The sequence below is a fragment of the Callorhinchus milii genome, unplaced genomic scaffold, assembly GCF_018977255.1.
Source record: "Callorhinchus milii isolate IMCB2004 unplaced genomic scaffold, IMCB_Cmil_1.0 Scaffold2, whole genome shotgun sequence".
NCBI classification, from domain to species: Eukaryota; Metazoa; Chordata; class Chondrichthyes; order Chimaeriformes; family Callorhinchidae; genus Callorhinchus; species Callorhinchus milii.
Window position 1 is genome coordinate 116,872,618 of NW_024704743.1, and position 19,782 is coordinate 116,892,399.

Genomic DNA, 19,782 nt, shown 5'->3' on the forward strand with positions numbered 1-19,782 from the left:
TATAATTCATCGCTCCCTGATGTGTATCCTATCTGTATACACCCCATTGCTTCAATCGGACATCGTTGTTGTACAGATCAGATGCTATTGACCTCCCTCAGAACTGGTAGGTTTTTTTCTTGAGTCCTGGAGAAATGTAAATAATAAATGAATGAAAAATCACTTTCAGTCAGTGCCAGGCTCTGTTCCAACTTTTTCTCTAAGCTCCTCTGTGTGAGGCTCTGTCCAGATGCATCAACGAATGGGCCTGATCAAAGCAGCCATTGGCAGAGATTGACAGCAGCACAGTTAGACGCTAGATGCTGGCACTCCCAGGAACATTCTGCAGTACTCTGTGAAATTACCTTTATTTTTGTGGGGAGGGAGGGGGAGGGGAAGGGGGTGATGAGGGGGCTGAAATCAGCAGAGAGGTCAAAACGGACAAGCTCTAGGCCAGTAGGACCTTGTGACAGTGGTGAGTAGAGATTTATTTTGCTCATAATTTTTTAAAAAGAAGTACAAGGAACACATTGGAATAAGGGGAATAAGGCTACAGGGGCGATCCGTGCGTTTTATAGACCACTGTTTCACTGCAGCTGGCTCCCCTCTTTTTCTTTCCATTTGTACTTATCTTTCCAATGCGCTTGGATTTCACGTTAATCACCCAAAATTCCCATTAACCTTGGGGCTAAGCAAGATCTGTCAATACCCAATTTGTCTCCTTTAATCCATGTGTACTTACTGTTCAGCGCTCTGAGATGCTAGACCCCTTGAAGGGAGCAATATAAATGCAAATTGTTGTTGTTCGTTCGTACGCGGCAGCAGAATTTCCAAAATGATTTCTTAGTAAAGAATCCTTTTAAGAAATACCGCATTTTAGATCATAGGTTAGCAGTGTATGTTTCGGGCAATAGATCAATGGCCCACTTCTGCAAATAAATAAATGGCACTGACATTCACTTTATAACATCATGCTGCTATTTTTGGGGTGTGGAGTGGACGGAGTGGAGAAATGAGGGAGATTAAAAGAACTTGTTGAGCTTGCAGTCTTTGGGGACGTCAGATGTGGTTTGATTTGGACACCATCTACAGTCTCAAATTTACGATTGTGCAGAATTGTGGAAAATCCATTCTTAAATTGGAAGCCTGTTACCTTTTAAGAACTGCAGGAAAAGTGGCTTCCAAACTGAGACCGAGAGGTTCAATGGTTTTCCACAATTCTGTTAGTATTTCACCCACAAAATACACAGTCAATCCACTTTACAATATATTCTGTAAAACGCTTTGAGACATTTCAACGATGTGATAAGGCGCCATGTCAAATGTGAGGATCGTTATTATAGATCTTAAACTTGAAGAGAAAACGGCCTTTTAGGCTAGGGCAGGTGGAATTTCATTCCAGGAGGGGGTTGGGGTGGGGGGACAGAGCGATGAGTCAACTAACACTCCTAGGTCTTTCATGCATTTTCATAAAAATATGATAATTATAATGAGTTAAATATAGTTTGCTGCAGTATCTTACTGAGGTGTTTGTAATATCAACACATGCACTGACAACTGCCCTAGTGTTTAGCTCCAAAATTATCAGTTATATTTTTCCAGACCAGCAGCAGAGGTATTTTCCCTCAGAGATATTTTCTGTTTAGCTCCACAACTTGGGCCAAATTTACATGTGGGACCCCATTATAAAATGGTTGTGTGGGGGGTGCAGAGGTAGCCAACGCCTATAAATATATAAAATCCCAATCAGCGTTATAATGGGGCGCACTTGCTGGTCAGCACTTCTGCATTTGCTGTACATATCTGCAGAGAGATGGATTGCTTCAAAATGTTGTCTGGCTTCTAGCACCGGGCATCCGAGATGGTCGACTTCCTGCTGGAGGACATGAAATCAGTGTTGACCCGGTGACTTAGTGACCTGGACGGTGGCCATTGCTTAGCATGCAAATAAACTGCTGGTGTTTTGAAGCGAGCCAGCCAGCCTTTGGTACGCACCTTCAATTTTTGGGGAAGTAAAAGTTGTGCACCACACTCCAATAAGTGAACCCATGTTACAATGAAGCACATGGTTCTCCTGTACTTAACATTATGAAAGGATTCAATAAGGTGGACGTTGATAGATTGTTTCCGCTTGTTGGTGAGTCCAAATATAAATATAAGACAGCCAGTGGTAGATCCAATAAATAGTTTAGGATGAACTTCTTCACCCGGAAGGTGGCGAGAATGTGGAACTCACTGCCAGAGGGAGAAGAGAACAGAGTGTTATGGGAGGCGTGGAGTGTGGAGTATAAACACCAGCTCGGAGTAGTTCAACTCAATTTCCGTGCTGTATCACTCTATGTATTTGGTTTTGTTGTGAAGTGAGTGCAGAACTTCCTTTCCCCATCTCTTCTTCTTCTTCTTCTTCTTCTTCTTCTTCTTCTTCTTCTTCTTCTTCTTCTTCTTCTTCTTCTTCTTCTTCTTCTTCTTCTTCTTCTTCTTCTTCTTCTTCTTCTTCTTCTTCTTCTTCTTCTTCTTCTTCTTCTTCTTCTTCTTCTTCTTCTTCTTCTTCTTCTTCTTCAACTTGCAAATGCAAGTTGTTGTTGTTGTTGTGCATTACTAGATAACTATTCATTTCACCCTAGTAAACTAGTAATTACTTTTTATATCTTATAAATATGAAATATAATTAGATATTTTATCATTTTAGTTTTTTCACCCACAACATATATATATTAATATATATATTAATATCATGAGTGATCTGGACCTCACCAATTATTGATTATTATGGTCAAGTTCACGTTAGTGTCAGCATGAAACTGTTTTGGTGGGAGCGAGCAGTTCATACCGTGCGTGAAATTGAAGTAATGATAATAAATTTGGTTTCAAATGTATAAAGTTTAAATGGGACAGTGTTTGTTCAACAGCTGGTGTACGCCTAATAATAATACCTCCAATAAAACAAAAACAATAATAAATTGGTCATTTTCAATCTGTTTGTGGGACATTACTATGCGCAATTGGCTGCTGTGTTTCTCCCACAAATATACGGTCAATTCACTTTACAGACTATTCTGTGAAGCGCTTTGAGCCGTCGAGAAGACGTGAAAAGCACTATATCAAATGCAAGGATTAATATTTTTATATTCTTCTTCTTCTTCTTCATAGGCAAACAGCCGTGAACAGGTGTATACAGGGTTCATGATAAATAATGCTCACAGTGTGCGACGCAGTTACACGGAGGTCCTCGGAAGTGTGCAGTATTATGTTAACTACACAACTTGGCACAGGGATTAGAGTAATCAAACTGAAGGAAAAAGAGATGTTTGATAACGTGGCGGAAAGAAAGAAACATCTCATTGTAAAAAATAACACCATCAAGAATGCTCTCGGGATGTCAGGTCCTTACAAATTAGCCAAGTCTAAATAGATCATCTCTAAGCTTCCCATTGTGCCACATGAGCTTTCAGTCTGTGGTCCCCATTGATAAGTAGTTGTTTCATATTTTTGAAAAAGATATGATGGGAGAGGAATGCAACATTTCTTATAGGAGGTGAATTGTTCAATGGGAAGGGATAGAAATTGCCAGGAGGGAAGTTGGAATCAGTGACTTGGGACATCCTTGGGACATCCTCTTAAGGTGAAAGGCACTATACAATGTAATTTGTTGTTGTTGTTTCTCTGTCTCTCTTTCCACTCTCTGTCTCTCTTGTTCTCTCCCTCTCTCCTCTCTTTCTCCCTCGCTCATTCTTTCTCCCTCCCTCTCGCTCTGTCTGTGTTCTGTTCATCTTGTTCTGTTCTGCGCTTAATTGAAAAGTTACATTTCATGTTTACAAGTCACATTTTGGCAGGATGCCTTCATCCAGCACCAGCACTGATGAATTGCGAAACAGCAAAGCGATGGGAAAAAAAACAGCTCACATGTTAAATATACACCAGCATGCAAACTATCTTTAAATATCCCCCAAAGGAAAGAAAATTCCCCTTGAGGCATGAAGCCGGAGCCAATTTATAGCACATCAGTTGGCTCTGCGTTTGCTATCATTTACATAAGCTTTGGTGTTGGGTTTCTGTTAAAAATCTCCCTGTTTTTTTGGCAGTCTCAGGCACGCTGCAATAACAGTTTGTCCAGCCTTATTTTGCTTTGTTCTCTTGCGAATCCAGAGGTAGTGTTTTCATCTTGCTGAATTCTCAGCAAGTCACGGCCGACTCAGTCTGCATCGTCTGGCTCCAGCAGTGACAAAAGCTCAGGAAGAGCAGATGTTTCACATGATTAATAACAATGTTTGCTTTGTGTGAGAAAATGAGATGCTTGATAATTTACATACATAAGGGCCGTTGGCATATTTCTTACCATTAAACAGCTTTGACACTTCCTCTTAATCTGCCAATTTTTCTCCTCAAAGATTCCCCCCTCCTTCTCCTCTCATAAAAGAGGGGCAGGGGGTTGGGGCAAATGCAATCTCACCCCTTTTCCCTTTTTTCCCAATTTCACAGGCATCAGTCGCGCTCTGGTACCTTGCCTGAGTATTTTCCTGGTGTGTGTTTGTAGATAAGAGGGGCTGGCAGGACGTGACGGACAGATGGTCATTGTGAGCAGGAATTCTTTCCGCTTGGTTCCCGTTGCCTTCAGTCATCCTCCCCCGTGGCCTCTCAAATCTAACCCGCAGTTCGTGTTCAAACCCTCGACTGTCCAGCACCTTGGGACATCCTCTCGACATGAAAGGTGCTATATAAATGCAATTTGTTGTTGTTAACCCTGCAAGCCAAAGACTTAAGGGGAAGGGTGCTCCTAGCTGGACAAGCAGCGTGAAGCTTGCCAGACAGCGCTCTCAATAGCAAGTTATGTGGTTTTAGCTGGTTACATTCCAGCAGTTAGCCCACACCACAGTCTGGAGAACCCAAACAACAACAACAACAACAGCCACGATTAAAAAGGTTTTCAAGCGGGACTTGAAAAAGGGGAGGCGGGGGGCAAGGTAGAGGGATTGAGGGAGAAGGTGTTCCACAGTTTCGGGGCCTAGTGACTGAGGGTGCGAAGGACAAGCAGGAGGCTGGTGCCAATCGAGCGGAGGTGCCAGGTTGTGGATTGGGGAGTGAGAGAGGTCAGAGAGGTAGGGAGGTGCCAAGTCGTGAAAGGATTTTCCAAGCCTTGACTCTTGTCAACCTGCCTAACACTTTCCGGGATTAGATAAGTAGAGTGTATCCCTTCAGGGAGAGAGTGCGTGTTCCATTTTGTAGCATTGCCACAGAACTGATGGTGTTATAAATTCTTTAATAAGTTTACAAAAATGTCCATTAGAATCTCTTGGGTGGTTCAAAGGGTGGTTCTGAGAGTTTTTAACCAAAGACTCTTTGATGCAGGAAAAAGCTGTGATGTTTTATTGAAGTAGAGAGGAGGAGGGGAGAAAGTAATATTAAATATTAAACTTTTTTTGAAAAATATTAAAGGAAAAGGCAAGGATGTTCTACAGAAAGTACTTTCTGTTCCATGTAATCCCCTGGGTGAAATAAAAACTGTTGCTTATAAAAATGATCTAATACTTTGCCAAGAGCCATCCTATTCCTCACCACTTTATTTAAAACCAAACGTTGCTTTATCAGCAGCTCCTAAACATCTAGGTAGGTAATTGTCCCTAAGATCCACATCTAGGAATTATTCAGGCAAACAACAGCGTGTCTTAATATAGTGCCGTTCATGTAAAAATAAGTCCTGGAACATTTTGATGAATCTCACTAATTAGACCCCAGTGTCCCTGACTGGGATATCCCCCCACCTCTGCCCTCTTCAGTCCCTGTTCTCGCCCCACCAGCACACACTCACACAGATACAGACACACACACACACAAACACACAGCACAGGTGTTCAGTCAGCTGTGTGAAGCGCTTTGAGATGTCCTCCTGAAGTGAAAGGCGTTGGGTAAATTGTACTGTGATTGTGTTGTCATGTAAAGGTTTAGGCTGTCCTTTCCTTCCTCCCATGTTGACTTGTAAAAACCCGTACAAAAATCATTCGCCGTGGCCAGCATTGTTTGAGTTGCTCAATAATTCCCCAGAGTCTGGTGGTTCTACGGTTTGCCATATTCCTTCATTATTAATTTATGTCTGAGTGATGGCACCTTGTCCTACACTGAACTTTGCAGAAAGATTCTCCTCGTAATATCATTTTTTGTGAAAGTTTAACAAAGTTAAACAGACCCAAGTGAGTTGTAGGAAACACATTCAGTGACTTTCATGTATAGAGAGGTGCAGAAAGTTTATTGCTGCTTATAGTTAAAGAAAGATTCTCCCCTTCTTCCAACATTATTCCTGTTACTATATATGCCCTTTTTCTTTGATGTGCCCTTTGTTAATTTTAAGGCCAGGTTTAAGGGGTATTAGCCACAAGCAGGAACTCTGAGCTCAGCTGTTAGATTAGCTCAATGGATTTGGCGCCCAGCTTTCAAAGCTTTCAGTATGGTCGGAGGGGAGGGATGGTTTTGTGACTATTTCAGTTCAATCCCAAATAATAACAAACATAATGATAATAATACTTGTGTTTGACATAGTGCTTATTTCATTACAAAGCGTGCAGCTAGTAGCTGTAGATTTGTGAGTGAACCACCCTAGCAACCAATTTGTGCACAGCAAATGTCTCACAAGCAGCCAGGAAGTGAATGACCAATTTTATCTGGAGGACAGTTTTGCCAGGACACAAGACCAGGATTCATAAAGAGCCTTACTGAGTGTGCCTGTATGTATATATGACTCACACCATGGCTTCCTCAATTTCCGGAAAGATTTTGCCCCTCCTAAATACTCTCTAAGAATATGCGTTTCATAAATTGGCAATCAAATGCTCTGGGGTCTGATACACAGGCAATAATGTGCATTGTCTGAGGTGCTGTGAGATGTTAAACCGAGGTCCAGTCTGTGCCTAATCAGGTGGTTAAAATCCCGTGGCACTATTAGAAAAGAGTTTCATTTGGCGTCCTGGCCGTCAGTCCTCTCATAAAATTGGTCATTCACTCCATCGCTGTTGATGGGATGTTGCTGTGTTAGCTGCCATGTTCGCCTACATAAAAAAACAGACTCCACTTTAACCGAATATCCTATGAAGTGCTTTGAAACACTCTCCCGACATGAAGGTTCTGTATCAAATGCAAGGATTCTTTATTCTATTTTACACTGATGAGCTCTGGGTCTGATCTGTGCTGTCACTAGCTGAAGACACAGTCCAGATGAAGGACTCATCGGTCCTCAGTGGTTTCCATTTAAGAACATGCAGAAAAAATGGATTTCAAGACCCACATTGGGACATTGACCTTATATTAGTCTAGACCCAAAGTGGATCTTGAACCCACAACCTTCTGGCTCAGAGGCAAGAATGCTACCAACTGAGCTAAGCTGACCCTTGCAATTTGATACTGAAGTTGGGAAATTTTCACATTACCTCAGGAGCTTGAAATTTTAAGACAAGTGCGTTAAGGTTAAGAAAGAGAAGTTAAGTGCCTCGGGCTATTTCTTGTGCTGTTGTCTTTAATAAAATGAATTATAATCCTTGCATTTGATACAGTGCCTTATCATTTTGGTGAGATGTCTCAAAGAGCTTCACAGAATATACTGTAAATTGGTTTTAACTGTATTTTATGGGAGAAATGTGAGAGCAAGTTGCACACAGCAGTGTCCTATAAATAGCCATGGAATGAATGACCAATTTTATTTGGGGTGTTGTTGGCCAGGACACTGGGAGAGAGAAACTTCTTTCTTTAAGATGCTGGCGTGAAAGCTCAGGCAACAAAAGCACTTTGAAATTAAATGAGCGAACTCTGCTTTTCGAGCGGTGGTGGTGGGAGGGGAGAGAATTTGTATGCCGATCACTCACAGAAAGTTCAAAAGTTGACAAATGGTCTTTGTCTCATTGTGTTTTTAGGGGAAAAGGCTTGAGAACGCCAGGCCATTTCCTCTTTTATCAACCACCTTGCTGGCTTGTCAGTTTCATTAATGTTTGTTCACTGGGAGGTACTGGGTGCTTTGACCATGTGTCCTGCTCTCTCTCAAGTCAGTCCTAACCCTGAGGCTGAGTTACAGCTCTGAATAAATGCAGCCTATGGGTGTGAGGACCAGTTGGATGGTGTGTGTGTGTGTGTGTGTGTGGCACAACCCTGGGTAATTTTAAGTAGCAATTGGGGGAAGGCATTTCTGTAATGAACAATGCATGTCCCATTCTTGAAAGAACAGGGCTATTCGTCAAACTTGTCAGCCTATAAATCACAGGGACGCAAGCTGGCATGGTCATCATTCCTTGACTCTTTGCAGTGTTGTGTTCCCGGACCGGGCTTTGAGAAGTGACTGGATCCAGAGACAGCAAACACAAAGGTAGGAACACAGGAATGTGTACAGGATCAGAAAAAGGACCTTGAGGTCCCACTGGCAAAAGTAAGAAAAAATGAAGAAATAAATCATGCTCTGTCTGGTATCCCTCAATCAGTTCCTTCGTCAAATAGTTATCCAGTTCTCTCTTGAATTTTCTGGCACAATCTGCTTCCACCGCTTCCCCCAGGTAGCTCATTCCATATCATCACCGCTTAGCTAGCAAAGTACTGTAGTTAAAACCAAACAGTTTGCTCACTTTCTCTCTTCTAGGGCCCCAACATTTCTTATGTTCTTAGGCTTAAGACCAATGCCTTAAAATTTCTGACCACTCAGAATTTTGAACCAGTCTTTAGTTCAGTCTTTAGCTGTAGATCATCCAGAACTCTGCGGCCCAAGTCCTCTCCTGCACTAGGCTCCGTGACCCTATCACCCCCATCCTTGTCCAACTCCACTGGCTTCCCATCACACAGAGGATACAGTTCAAGATCCTGGTCCTTACCTTCAAAGCCCTCCACGGTTTTGCTCCCCTCTACCTCTCTGCCCTACCACCCTGTTTGCTCCCTTCACTCAGTGGGCTCCGGCCTGCTTCACGTCCCCCGCCTCGCTCGCCCCACTATCAGCAGGTGGGCCTTGTGCCACTCTGCACCCACCCTCTGGAACTCCATCCCGCAGTCCCTCCGTCGCACCCCCTCCCTTGCCACCTTCAAGACCCACCTCAAGACCTTCCTCTTTCGATCTCCCAACTTCCCCCCCCCGCTCTCCACCCTCCCCCACACTGACCTTCAGTTCGGGTCCGTAACTCTGTCTGTCCAGCGCCTTGGGACGTCCTCCCGATGTGAAAGGCGCTTTACATTTTGTTGTTGTTATCTTAAACAGGAAACTGATTTTCCACAGTTCCCCTCTCCCCCCACACAGAAAATCAGCCCCCAAATTACGGCAATTTAAATGGGCTTGAGTATCACGCTCACTTCTGAGTCAGAAAGTGTGGGTTTAAGCCCCATGATGGGAAGTGAGCTCATAATCCAGGCTGACACTTCAATGTAGTATTGGGGGCAGGGTGGAAACTCTACATTATCAAATGAGATGTGAAACCTGATGTCCCATCTATTCCTTTTCCAGGTGAACGTCAATGATCCCATAATACTAATAATGCTTGCATTTGATATAGTGCCTCATCACGTCATTGACATGTCTCAAAGGGTTTCACAGAATATACCGGAAAGTGAATTCACTGTACATTTTGTGGGCAAAACGCGGCAGCCAATTGCGCACAGCAGTGTCCCACAAACAATCATAGAATACTCCTCGAAAAGCAAAAGGAGTTTCTCACACTATCCTGGCCAACAAGCCTCCAGATTAACTAACTACTTTATCTACTTTACTGCTGTTAGTGTGACCGAGTTAGAATAAAATGACTGCAGTGGTTATCTACAACAGCACCTAAACCTTGCCGCAGTTAGATGTGAAGCAATTTGAGATAATTCGATGTGATAAGATGCTGTAAAAATGCAAGTTCTTTTTTTGGTGTGGAGTATAGTTACTACTATAGTTACTATGACCATGATTACCATGGTTAAAGCACATCTAAAATCTGAATAATAAGGTGGCCGTCGATAGGATGTATCCATTTGTTGGTGAGTCCAAAATGAGGGAGTTTAAATATATTAGCCAGTTGCAGCCACAACAACTTGGATTATATAGCTCCCTTCATGCAGATTAGGGTCTTGGATTGCTGTATAATGCCAGGGTTGGACATTAAGCAAGGGAATAAGAGGGAAGGGGTGACCATAGGCATGTTTGGTTGAAGAGGTAAGTCTTAAGGTGGGATTTCAAAGATAGATAAAGAGAGGACGAGGTTGAGGAATTGAAGAAGGGAGTTCCATAGGTTAATGGGCAGATCTTAAAGAGGGTTTAGGAGGAACTTATTTAAGAAGAGGGTGGTGAGAATGTGGAACTCATTTAAGAGAAAATGTGAATCCTACACAAGGAAGAAGAGAATCGAGCGGTATGGGAGAAGGTGTTCGGATGGAGTAGAGGCTCGCGTAGAGTATAAAAACTGCACAGATTAATGTCTGTGCTGTAACGCACTGTGTAGTTGTAAATCCTGTTGAATAGAGCAGATTATGCCGAAATGTGGTTGATGGAAAGAGTTGGCTCAGCTTGACTGCTCTCCATCTCTCTGATCTCCTCCTACCCCACTCCTCTGCTCAGCTAACTTGGGTTTGCTACAAGTCCCTCTGCCCTACTTACACCATCCACCTGGTTGCTGAGCTCTCCAATTCTACACCTTTAACCTATGGAACTCCCTCTCTCAACCCCTCAGTCTAGGCCCCCCCCATTTTATATCTGCCATCAAATCCTGCTTTAAAATGCTATCTCTTTGACTGCACATTATAGAGACAGTGGAAGCAGAAAGTGTTGATTCATTCAAACTCAAATTTGATAGATTTATTTTAGAAAATAATATTCTGGGACACATGACATACAGTCAGTGTAGTTATGCTCGGAAGAACCAGGCAATTTTGGATCTAAGGTTCCCCAAACTTTCCACTCTGTTGTAGACTAATCCATAAAGAATTAATTGTTCTCTCCCATTATTATTCATTATTCGCCCACAAGATGCACAGTCAATCCACTTAACGATATATTCTGTGAAGCACTTTGAGATGAAGTCTTAAGGCAATATATATCAAAAGCAAGGATTATTATTATTAATATTATTTTTATTATTATTATTGTAGCATGTGACTACCAGGATGGTAGAAGGCAAACGAGAAGGACCTTGGGCTTTTATATCTAGCAATTCCTATGTTCCTAGAAGAGGAACCATTTTCTGACCTGAACTTTGTTCTTTTCTCGCAAACAATAATGGAAAGCAGCTGCTGGTTCAGGGCTGGCCTCAAAAGCCAACAGCCGGACACTGGAACATGGAACAGCGGAGGGGGAGGAGAGCAAACAAGGGAAGACTTAACAAAGGAAATGAAATACAAAGTAGAAACAGAGCTATCGGAAGGTAATAAGGTAGAACGCCCCCCCACCCAAAAAATCTTATAAAAAGAAAATAGGCTCTGTTATAAATGGCTCCCCACTGGTTTCGTGTAAATGTCAATTTTATTTAAATATTCAATATTTATAACTGTTGGTTTTGAGAGTAAGGTTTATGTGTTCTCAAGTTCAGAGCCCACTCCCTCCTCTCCCACCCTCCTTTCCCCCTCACTTTCCTTTTCCCCCTTACTTTCTTTTTCGCACCACTCTGCTTCCTCCCACCTCCTCACCCCCTACCTTCCCTCCTCCTCCCTCCCAGACAGTAAATGGACCAGCCTCTTACCTAATGTGTACATTTTGACAGGTCTGTAGCAGAGTGTTTCCCTCGTTCAATCATAACCATTAAAGAGGCTGTAACTCAAGCTACAAAGGTCTAAGTGTCAGGAATGAAAGAACAATTGAAATACATTCTCATCGATTACGATATCCTGTTTATTCTATATGTGAGCACTGTTGGGCTGGACTTGAGGCAGCGCCATTTTCTTTGGTAACTGATACTTCACACCTGCACGCGTGAAGTTCTCCTGTATTCAGACTGAATGTAAGTATCTTCCAAAATTCTGAACAGTCTTCAATTTTAAGACAATGAACCTAAGAGTATGAAGCATTTCAAATCTCTTAATTCTGAATTTCCCTCTCCCCTCCCTCCCCTGATGTGTTAAGTAAATACTATTGTGTTTTGCCCTGAAACAGCAAAGGATGTTGTGTGTACCCGGAGAAATGAAATTGAAACATCTGCCGTAATTCAGTAAACTGGCAGAACAGGCTCAATGAGCTGAGTAATAATATTAATTGATGCATTTGATTTAGTGCTGTTCATTTTGGGAGGACAACTCAAAGAGCTTCACAGGATGTACTTTAGAGTATAGAGACTGTATGGGCAAACATGTCAGACATTTTGTGCACAGCAATGTCCCACAAACATCCATTAAGTGAATGACTTGTTTTTATTTGGGGAATTGTTGGCCAGGACACTGGAAGAAACTCCCTTCTCTTTTCCAATAATGCCATGGGATCTTTTAACGTCCATTCAAATAGGCAAACAGGGCCACATTTTAACATTTTATCTGAAGGACAGCATCTCCGACAATGCAATCCTACCTCCAGCATTGTATTGGAATGTCAGCTTGGACTATAGGGCTTGAATCCACCACATTCTGGCTCAGAGGCGATAGTGCTACCAGCTGAGCTGGGTTGACCTGGAGCCAAGATCCTTTCTGTTGCTACATTCCTACTAACCTCTAATTCAGTGTTCCCATAAAAAATAAAGTTTACAGTGGTTACAATATAAAAAGTGTGGTCAATTTTCCCCAGGAGTAGCTTTTCTTTTTCAGACTCGATGAACCGCACGCAGTTCACGACCGGTGGGGAAGGGGACGGGGGGAGGAGTGTGGAGGGGCTTTGTCAAGCTGAGAGCAATTCATTCCACATAACAAATGTTTACCGCTCCACAGGGTGAAACCATTGGACTGTGGCAGTGATCAGATCAAAGCGATCCGTAAGCCCATCTCCACTTGAACCTGTGCATCGCCTTGACCCCTGAATGAAGAGTACGCCTGTTTGTCTTTAATTATTAACTCCTTTCCTCTGAGCCAATCTGGGAAACAATCAGAGCATTGAGCAGTAAAGTTGCTGAGCTCCGTTTTATTACCTGAATGAAATCCACCAGTATATCCACTAAAAGCCATTTGAAATGATGGGAACCTCTTTGTTGCCGGTTTTTAATGGGTTGAATAACCAGTGGCTGGACTTCATTAAAAAGAGGCAAAGCACATCAGAGAGTGCAGTCAGACACTTGCTTTATGTTGGATCATCCACAAAGGAAAATCCTAACACTGATACAGAGTAAAGGTGATGGATAAACATTTGGGGCTACAGCGGCTCACATTCACAGTGAGTTAATAGACTAATCCGAACTCTGATCTGTCAAAGAAAAATGCCGCCTGTGCTGTGAGTTGTGCAGTGAAACACATGAACTTCTAACCATTCCGTGTGCGTGAGACTTATAAGGTAGGGCAGAGGATAGAAATGATGCTGTTTTGGCTCATTTGATAGCACTCCCTGAGTCAGAACGTTGTTGGTTCAAGCTCCATGTTAGGACTTTGAGCTCACAGTCTAGGCTGATACTCCAATGCCGTGCTAGAGGTAATAATAATAATAAGCCTTGCATTTGATATAGCGCCTTATCATGACATTGAGACATCTCAAAGAGTTTCACAGAATATACTGTAAAGAGGAGTGACTGTGTATTTTGTGAGCGGAGTGTGTTGCATTGTCAGATGTGCCCTCCTTTGAATGAGACATTAAACCGAATATCTTCTGCCTGTTTAGCTGCATGTTAAAGATCCTGTGGCACTATACAAAAATACAATACAATGCAAAGTTACATGTATATAGTGCCTTTCACATCGTGAGGACATCCCAAGGCACTTGAGAAGAAATTTTCTTGTGTCCCTGCCAACAATTTACCAGAAGAAATTGGTTATTTACTTCATGGCTGTTCGTGGGACATCGTTGTGTGCAAATTAGCTGTCATGTTCACCTACAAAATACAGTCACTGCACTTTACAGTACATCCTGTGAAACGTTTTGAGATGTCCTCCTGACATGAAAGGTGCTATACTAAAATGTGGGGATATATTAAGCTTTAGTCAGGATGGATACAAGTGAGATCAGAAAACATTTCTTCACACAGAAGTTTATGAAAAATATGTAAAGCACTATCTGTGAAGGCCATAGAGGCAGATTCAATTGGGTTGTATAAAGGAAGAAGGAGACTTAGAAATAAGGAATGTTAAATGGTATGGAATAAAGGCAGGGACATGGGATTAAACTTTCTGCCATGCCCGTGATCTAATGAATGGAACAGGTGGATTGAAAGGCCTCTTCCTGTTGCTGTGTTATTAACTATGGAAATCATTTCACAAGGAAATAGGAGGTAAAAAAATTGCAGTCAACTGGCTTCCAAGTTAAAACGCAATTCAAGAATCATTGAAATTTCTGCAAATTACCTAAACATTAAGGCAGTGGGCTTGAAGGCTAAGACTGAGAAATTTCGGGCCTTAGCACATATTGGCACCAGTTAACAGTTGGCATACCACTTATTAGTGCTTTTCTGACGCACTATTTAATTGCTTTTAAGAATTCAGTTTACCTGAGTTATGTCTTGTTAAATGACTTACAGGCAGCTTGGCATAAACATTAACATCCTGCCATTCCGTCATAAAAGTAGAAAACCAAGCTGGGGGAAAAGGGGGTTATAAAATCTTTATTGTCCTATTCACATTAATACCAAGAGCTTAATGCCACCCCTTTTGAAGTGTGTCACATCCTGACGACATTCAGATCATCAGGGCCCATTGCTGCGGCCCAGTATATGAAAACCTTTCTCCTCAGTGTTAACCATCTGTCATTATTGGAATCAGGCCACATATTCTCTTTAACACTCCAATGATATCTCCCTATTTTGTGTTGAAATGCAAGATAGACACAATGCTTCCTATGCCAAGCTCACTCCTCCAGTTCTCTGGTGTTAGACTGCTGTTGAACTCATGGCTGCAGAGGGGAGGTCCTGTGCCACAGTGGATCTCAAATACATTCTGTGGCTAGACAGCACAATATGCTAATGTCGGGAGTTAAAAGCAAAATTGATTCACTCTTGATCCACGGATAGTCAGTTTGTATTCTGGAAGTGTATCTTCAATAACGATGACAAATTACATGTGTATAGCACCTTTCATGTCAGGAGGATGTCCCAAGAGGCTGAACAGTCAGGGATCCGCACCTGAGCTGGTGGTTGGGATCAGGACGGGTGGAGGGTTATGTAGGGGTATGAGGGTGACTGAAGGCATGGTCAAAGACCAGGGTCTTGAGATAGGTCTTGAAGGAGGCAAGGGAGGGTGCGAGGCGGAGGAACTGTGGGATGGAGTTCCAGAGGGTGGGGGCAGAGAGGCTGAAGGCCCGCCCGCCAATGGTGGAGAAATTTCTTTTTCTTTGGTCAGCCAGGTGTCTGACAACATACAGAAACCCAGCAATGTGCATATGACTGTCTGAACCAGATTGAGAGTTTCAGAAATATGCCATCTTCACATGGAAATTTCCCTGCCATTGGAAAGAAATGCGCACTCCCTCCCTGAAGAGATGCATCCTGCTTACCTAATTCCGGAGAGTTTTAGGAGCAGGTTGGCAAGAGCCAAAGCTTGGTGACCCCAACAGGTAACTTCTTGAGTTTAAACAGCTAAAACTACATAGTTTGCCATTGAAAGCACGGTGTGGCAATCTCCTGTCTACTTTTTAAGAATTTAGGAATTTCTATATGCCCTGTCAGCTTTTCTTTGGTCAGCCGGGTCTATGACACAATGCTGCATTAAGTGAGTAAAGCTTGACCCAGTTGGAATGACTACCTACAAAATGCCTTAGGGGTAATGTGCAAGGTATTTAAAAACAAGGGTTTGGGATTTAAACATCTCACTGCAAAGGTAAATTCATCACATCCAGGCTTGACTACGCAAACTCCATGCTTGCCAGCCTCCCCCAATTCCTCTTTCCACAGGCTACAGATCATGCAGAACTCCGCCGCCCGTGTCCTCTCTTGCACCAGGCTCCGCGATCCTATCACTCCCATCCTCGCCCAACACTACTGACTCCCCATTACTCAGGACTTAAAAAATACTTTTAAAACAACACACTAATAATACACAGTCTGTTGCATTAAAAACACTTTACAGCTCAAAGCGTGTTCACAATTGGTTTAAGCAGCAGTTCAAGATCCTGGTACTCACCTTCAAAGCCTTCCATGGTCTTGCTCCTCCCTATCTCTGTAACCTGCTAACCACCTACCAACCTGTCCACTTCCTATGCTCAGCGGGCTCCGGCCTACATCACATCCCCCTCCATGCCTGCTCCACCCTCTGGAACGCCATCCCACAGGCCCTCCACTTCGCCCGCTGCCTTGCCTCCTTCAAGAACCGTGTCAAGAACCCCCTCTTTGACCGTGCCTTCAATTACCCTTGTACCCTTACCTACCCCACCCTCCACCCTTCCTGATCCCAACTACCAACTTGGGTCCAAATCCCTGACTGACCAGCGCCTTGGGATGTCCTGACTTGAAAGGTGCTATACAGATGTAATTTGTTGTTATTTGCTGTTGTTTTGAGGTAATCCTGGAGGCGAAGGACAACCCCAGGCTACTGTTCTCTACCACATCCCAACTCCTCTGTCCCCCCCGCCACCCCGCGCAGGTCATCTCCTCCAACCTTCACTGCGAGGAGATGCTGGATTTCCTTGAATCCAAGATCAAGGGAATCCGCTCCGCGGTCACTTCCCCTCCAACATCCACCCACCACCCACCCCTTCCCTCCCACACTCCGACTCCTACCCATCCTCCCCTACACACCTTCGTACACGGTTCCCCATCCTCTGTCACCAAACTCATCCTCTCCCTGAAACCTACCACCTGCTCCCTTGACCCCATCCCCACTCCACTCCTTATCTCCCAGCTCCACCTCCTTGCCCCTCATATCACAGACATCGTCAACCTGTCCCTCTCCTCTGACTCTATTCCCATTCCCTTAAAAACTGCCACCATCACTCCCACCTTAAAAAAACCCTCCCTTGATGCGTCGCAGCTATCAAGCTACCGGCCCATCTCCAACCTCCCCTTCCTATCCAAGGTCCTGGAACGAGTTGTCGCCTCCCAGCTGCGCTCTTTCCTCTCCAACCATTCACTATTCGAACCCCTTCAATCAGGTTTCCGTGCTGCCCATAGCACAGAAACTGCCCTGGTCAAGGTCACCAATGACATCCTGACCATCTGTGACCAGGGCTCCCTCTGCCTCCTCGTCCTCCTCGACCTATCGGCAGCATTCGATACGGTCGACCACGCTATCCTCCTCCACCGCTTGTCCTCCCACCTAAACCTTCAAGGCCTTGTCCTTGAGTGGTTTAGGTCATACCTCTCCCACCGTCTTCACTTTGTCTCCACAAATGGTTTTTCCTCCGGCCCCCGCACTGTCTCGTGCAGTGTCCCTCAAGGCTCTGTCCTCGATCCCCTCCTCTTCACCCTCTATATGCTCCCCGTTGGTGACATCATCCGCAGACATGGGGTTAACTTCCACATGTATGCGGATGACACCCAACTCTACCTTTCCTCCTCTACCCTCAACTCCACGACCACCGATGTCCTGACAGCCTGCCTGTCCGACATCGAGTCCTGGACGAGAGATAACTTTCTTCAGCTCAACGTGCGCAAAACTGAGGCCCTCCTGATTGGCTCACATCAGCGCCTCCGCACCTCAGGTGTTCTGTTCGACCCTGAGCTGTCCTTTCTCCCTCATATCCGCGCCACAACTGGCACCGCCTTCCATCACCTCCAGAATGTCGCCAGACTACGGCACTACCTCACCCCTCACGCTGCTGAAACTCTGGTCCACGCCTTTATCACCTCAAGGCTGGACTATGGGAACTCTCTCCTCGCCGGCCTTCCCGGCACCTCCCTCCATACTGCAGGTCATTCAGAACTCTGCAGCTCGTGTACTGTCCCGCACCAGACTTCGGGACCACATCACTCCCACCCTCGCTCGCCTCCACTGGCTCCCATCCCCAGAGGATCGAATTCAAGATCCTCACCCTCACCTACAAGGCCATTCACGGCCTTGTTCCCCCTACCTCTCCGACCTACTATCCCCCTACCTACCCGCCCGTACCCTCCGTTCCTCTGGCTCCGGTGTGCTCCACATCCCCCGCCCCAACCGCCCTACCATCGGTGGTTGGGCCTTCAGCCTCTCAGCCCCTAGGCTCTGGAACTCTATCCCCCAGTGCCTTCGCCGCCTCCTCCCTTTCCTCCTTCAAGGCCGGTCTCAAGACCTTTCTCTTTGACCGTGCCTTCAGCTCCCCTCTCGACTCTCTACACCCTCCTCGCTCCCTCCCTTCCCTCCCCTCACCCTGACCATTTCCCCCCTGCTCGGATCCCGACCCAACTGTCCAGCGCCTTAGGACGTCCTCCCGACGTGAAAGGCGCTCAATAAATGGAATCTTGTTGTTGTTGTTGTTGTTGTAAACAAGACACAATGTATAGTTGATGGCCAAGCTGCACTAAGCGCAGAATTTGCTATGTTCTCAAGGACGTTTGCTCTCTACCTTTCCAGCTTTTGTCGCTGCCTGGTAATAATAATAATCCTTGCATTTGATACAGCGTTTATCACGTCTTCGAGGCGTTATCAAAGCGCTTCACAGAATAGACTGTAAAGTGAATTGACTGTATATTTGTGGGTGAAATGCAGCAGCCAATTGCACACAGCAGTGTCCCACAAACAGTTGTGGATTGAAATGACCAATTTATTATTATTTTTTTGAGGGTTTATTATCAGGCGTGTGGAGTAAGGAAACTTGCCCAAGGTATTGACCTGCCGGGAATCGAACCCAGGTCTCTCGCTTGCGAGGTGAGTGCTCTAACCACTGAGCTACAGGACTCCATGAAATGATATTTCATTTGCGTACAATATTACTGGAGAGCCCCCTCCCATCCCCACCACGCCCTGCGCTGATGCTGACTGCAAATCTGTCGCATGTCATCTGCAATTCGCTTTGATTTGGATTGCCAGACGATCGAAGCCTTACACGATTGCCGTGGCAAATGCCCAAGCAGCATCGCTCCATAAATGCGCCCCATTCATCTGTGCGCAGAGGCGTGAGTGCAGGGGCAAAACAAAGCATAAAGGGTTCAGCCCATAATGCGCTATTGTTAGCTGGTACATGGAAAACTGTACGAATCTGGATGATCCGAAGGAAAAAGAAAATACCATTTTAAAACTTGGATGATTTTAAGTAAAAAAAAATTGCAGTTAGGTACAATCTGATGACTCAACTTTCTTCCTCCCCACTCCCAGAAAAGACATGGACAATGTAATTATGAGTAATTATATTTGGGCTGTAAGTAAGTGGAAAATTTAAATCTTATGATTGTTTCAAAGCTTTGCTGAAGCCCATATTGGATTTTGGAGATCGACAACAAAGCCAGGCTGTGAGGTAACCCCTGACTCTAAGGGGATGGAGGGGGGAGGGAGAGAAGGGAAAGAAAGGGACCATTTGAATGCTCCTCTTGATTATGTAACAAGTTGTCTCGCTCGACCATTATGAATTCTGACAAAGGTTCTTGGCTGAGCTCAACTGCCTTGCCCTGAGCAGCGTCTGATCTTAAAACCTGCATTTTATTAGTGGAAAATAATGAGAAGAGCTTGCATTTATTTCCGTTTAGCCCTAAACCCTAAACATCTCGAATCGCTTTGTGGAATATAATCACTGCTATAAAGCAGAACACAATTGATTGGAAATGAAAGGCAATTGGCGTTATGTAGAAAGAAAGAGCTTGCATTTTTACAGCACCTTATCATGGTAAAACATCTCAAAGTGCCTCACAAGGA

At 44.3% G+C, this 19,782-nt stretch overlaps 1 long non-coding RNA gene across 1 annotated transcript; it reads left to right on the plus strand.

Annotated features, from left to right (window-relative positions):
• The first annotated feature begins 377 nt into the window (after positions 1–377).
• On the plus strand, positions 378–11,324 carry LOC103181041. Its single transcript, XR_488161.2, has 3 exons — positions 378–454; positions 8,261–8,320; positions 11,197–11,324. It is a non-coding gene; the product is annotated as an uncharacterized LOC103181041 (long non-coding RNA).
• Positions 11,325–19,782: the final 8,458 nt, after the last annotated feature.